At 49.7% G+C, this 4469-nt stretch overlaps 1 protein-coding gene across 1 annotated transcript in view; it reads left to right on the top strand.

Moving 5' to 3' along the window:
* Positions 1–6: 6 nt before the first annotated feature.
* Positions 7–4469, top strand: part of LOC100746189 (homeobox protein otx5-B-like) — a 12534-nt gene continuing 8071 nt past the window's right edge. The window contains exon 1 of the mRNA XM_003492051.4: positions 7–417. The gene's annotated coding sequence lies outside the window, so the exon portion shown is untranslated. The remainder of the gene's footprint in view (positions 418–4469) is intronic.

Below are 4469 nucleotides of genomic sequence, written 5' to 3'. Positions count from 1 at the left end.
TTTGTCCCACATCCCGCACACGGAACGCTGCCGGCAGGAGAGAGCGAGAAAGACAGTGCCACGAACGGAACGAGTGCCGACCGCCGAGAAACAGAGAGGGATCCCGCGAACGGAAAGAGAAAAAGACAGAGACGCGGCCGGATTAGGGAATAGAATAGTCATTATCGGTCTACATATTCGTGATATACTCTATCGGGCATCCTCGGTAGTGCGAAACGTCGCGGCAGTAGCGACGAGCGTGTGTGCCGTGCGACCGATCAACCACTGGATACCTAACCTTTGTTTTCGAACCTGCTCGACGTCACCGGCATCACCGGCTCCACCTCGCATTCAGCCGATTCTTTATCGAGGATTACGCCCTTTCGTAACGGCAACACCGTCGTCCACGTCGCTTCCGACCATTTCTACGATCCACGGGTAAGTAGCTTGTTTATTTTCACCCGGAGACCAGCATTCGAGTGACCGCATTCCACCCCGCGAGTGTCGTCCGCGAGTGTCGTCAGCGAGCGTCGTCTGCGAGTGTCGATCGAAGGACCCCGACGAGATCGAGCTCGGGAAGCTGGACGATTCGTTCGCCGTGATTCCCGCGGTAACATCGTGCCTATCCAACGCGTCGACCGTACCGATGAGAGATCGCGCGTCTGATTTAAAGAAAAAGAAAAGATCGTTTGGATATTCGCGACGTAGGAATCGCGAACGCTTACGTCGACACGAAGCGCGTTACGGTGACCAAGAATCGCCAACGACGTTCGTCTATCGATCGGATGTTTACTCGTTTCGTAATAGCAACTGGGCTTCCCTTTGCGAGTACATCGGAATCTAGCAATTTACGAGGCACAGCTCGCTCGCAAGGTGAACGACGATAATTTACGCGTGCGAATATCTATAGTCGTTGGTTTGTAACGTTCGAACGCGATATCGTTTCGCTTCGAAAATCTTTTCCCACGGAATGTCTCTAGGAGACTGAGAGAAGAATCGTACGGTATCAATTTTTATAGACGTAGGGTTATCTGTACGAGTACTTTTCGCGGTAAATGGGAAAAAAGAAAAGCGACAGATAGCCGGAGGGCAGGGGCAAACCCAACCAATGGAATCAAATTCGGACGCTGCGGTGCGCGAAAACCTCGAAAATGCCGGCATTTAATCGGCGAGGCGTACGCCGAGCTTTCATTCAACCAAAGAGGGAATATAAATCCGCGGACGAACGTGCCCTGCAATATTCCCAAACAACGAGAGAACTTTTTCCCGAATCACGAAAAAACACTGGCAAATTACACTGATTCGTAAATAACTGCGCGTTGCAACTTCCAGCTGCCCGTGTATTTATATATATATATATACATGAATAAATAAAATATATCTGCAACTATATGCATATAATAGATACTCGCGGTAAACGTAGCAATGCGACGAAAACTGAGTATTTCGATTGTTTTATAAAAAAAAAAAAAAATACCATCGAAGAATCTACTCAGCGTTCCACAAAACGATACAATTTACAAATAGGTAGTTTCATCTTTTTATTTTTATATAAAATAACATGCCGATAAAAAAAAGAACATTCCATCGGTAGCGTTGTTGCACGCAAGCGTCGGTACACGTTTTATTAATTACACCCGGTATCGGTTAGCGGGTATTTTCTCCCTGTTGTCGCTTCGCAGTTAAATAACCACACGACGTTGTCATAAAAAATTTAATCCGCTCGTATTTTTTCTCGCGTCACTGTTCCATTAAACGATTCGCAAATCGCGCGAAAAAGTAACTTCTTCTCTCTAGAATTGTACCGAGTTTGTCTCGTTGTACGAACGATAGCAACGCGATACGTACGACGAGTCTACCGATTTCGTCGTCGATCGAATGTCGAGCGAAACTGAAACACCGCGTCGTAACGAAACGCGTACGTTTCGCGGACAGAACTTTCGAGGGAAATCACGCGCGAATCGTGACGACGCGACGGAACGTCCGTTCGCGGAAACGATTCCACGGGACAATTCGGTTGCCGAAACGTTCGACCGTGGCAGAGTGTCGAGAGAGTTGGCCAGCAGGATTTCCACGGAAATAATCTGCTTACGGTAATCTTCTTGGCTTGCCTCCCTCCCGGTTAAGGTCCGCCTTCCACGAGGAGGACCTCCGTCTCCTCGTCGTGCATACGCGGTGAAACATCCTTCCCGTGAGCGGAGAACGCTTCGAATTCTAGTCGGCATCAGGTTTTCGCAATGTATCGAGGACGTTATGTCGTTCCTTTTTCCCGCTCCTATGGAACAAACGGACGTAAAAAGTTTAAGAACGAGGTTAAAGCGTCTGTCGGAGAGAACGCAGCGATGGTACGTGGTAAACGGTTGGCAAACGTTCGAGTATCGAAGTACGAACGAACGAACGAACGAACGAAGGAAAACGAGAATGAAAACGAGAACGAAGATGCTAATCTCGATCGTCGAGTGTCAGCGACGAGTTCGAAGAAGCGGATCGTGTCACGTGTGATTGGTTTTAAGATGGCGCGAAGAACCTGGAAGCGAAGCTGCGGAGAAGACGCGGCCACAGTGTGAACGGCAAGGAACAGGAACCTTCTCGAAATTGGCTCGAGATCGGTAAGTTTGGTCGGTCGTAGAAAGAAGACGGGAATAGTGAAAGCAAAAGAAGAAAGGAAACGGAAGAACTGGAAGAAAAAAGGAAGAGCTGATCCTCGAAGAGAAGAGGGTAGCGCAACCCCATTGGAATGTTTTTTCTTGCAACCGAGAATAAAACCTAACTATCCAAGTGAGAGAACAGCTTCGAAGATAGGTATATACGTACATATATATGTCTAGTTCATGGTATTTCCACGGGAATTAAGTTTTACGCTCAATGAACGCACAACAACGGCGTCCTTCGGGCTAAATTGCATTGAATGCGACTCGGCGAAGAAACGTTTCCTCGTGACTAGGTGGATACCACCTCTTAGCGGAGGTATTCAACTGCGATTCTGTACAAGACGCCCGCGGACAGGTTTTTGTTCCGTGGAAAAGCCCGCCCTCGACTTTGAAGCACCAAGATGCGATCTTTTTTCTTACCGGAGGACGATCTCTGGAAGCGCAACGCAGTCTTTCCGGTGACATCCCCGACGCTCCGCCGCTCCGACACCTCGTGACGCGATTCCGACCGTCGTTCGAAGAGAAAGACGGGAAGAGATTTCGCAATAACGATCGCGGTCGGCAGCAACCAGTCGTTGAAATGCATATTTGGTAAAATCGGTTAATACGCGACGAGTACTTTCTGGCTTTTTCTGGTGCTACCAGCGCGCACCGCCCTCCTCTTCACGCACAGACTATACGACGTACGGTACACGTCCATTGTGGACGCCCGGAGCGAGAGAGTGCTCTTCAGGAACAATGCGGTTGTGTGCAAACACTCCTGGAAACAATGCGGCCGGAACTTAACTTTCCGCGGTAGCTTCGCTAGAGTCGCTTCTTGTGTGCGGCCGAATATAACTTGGGCGGAAATTCTGCTCGCAGACTTCTCCAAGTCCGCTGTATTTCTTCTGTCGATCGCGTTACGCTGCCTCGCAACCGCATTCGCGCGAGCCATTTGCGAGAAATCGGTCCTGCTCCATCGAGGATTTATCGTTTCAGCGAATACGCGCTTTCCATACTTTCGCGAACGCATCCGCTTCCTTTAATCCGATCGCGATTAATTAAACGTCGAAGAAGCGCGTCGCTTCCGCGCGGTTGGCGGAATTCGGTTGACGAAATGGAGAAGGCGAGTAATAGGCGCACGTGGCCATCGCCAACGAATCATCGAATTCGCAGATACTATACGTCGAATATTCGCGTTTCGAATTCTTAAGCGCGTACGCGCAACCCCCGAGACAGCGCGCACACGCGATACGCAATAATGGGGATTTAACAGTCATTAGGGACAACGTGCCGGTATATACGTCGATTGGTAACACAAAGTGTTTGCAGTAGGGCCGAACTGACGAAGGGCGAGGGTGGGGGTGACTGGTTGCAGCGGGAGATCGATTCATCGGGGGTGGAAAAGGCAAGCTCTCCATCTTTCTCCGACTCGCACCGTTTCTCTCTGCCTTTGCGTTACAGCAGGGTCGTAGACTACTCGAGTGCCCTCGAGGGCCAATCGAGTGGTGACTTGGGCATTTTGTCCACACTTGGCGGTCTGTAACAAGTGCATTGTCCTGTGCGCCGAACTGCACAAAGATAAAGAGACTACTTCTGGCTACCGCGACTAGAGAGAATTCTCGAGCACCTCACCCCCTTTTTCGACTTTCCGCGTTCGCGGCGTACTTTTAATATCACGACAGTGTAAATAAGTGTGGCAGCTTCGCGATAGAGTCGCACACCCCTAGAGGCATCGGTCTTTGTTTCGAAAACCGTAGCACCCCGTTGTCGATGGTCAGCCGCGATTAAAATCGTTTCTCCGACTCGTAACCGCTCGTTTAAATTAAACGTTTGCGCCGATATCGGTGGATTGGCGAC

The sequence above is a fragment of the Bombus impatiens genome, unplaced genomic scaffold (genome assembly GCF_000188095.3).
Source record: "Bombus impatiens unplaced genomic scaffold, BIMP_2.2 scf_0647, whole genome shotgun sequence".
In the NCBI taxonomy this organism is placed as follows: Eukaryota; Metazoa; Arthropoda; class Insecta; order Hymenoptera; family Apidae; genus Bombus; species Bombus impatiens.
Note: the sequence above shows the minus strand (reverse complement) of the source record. Positions and strands in the feature narration are given on the sequence as shown.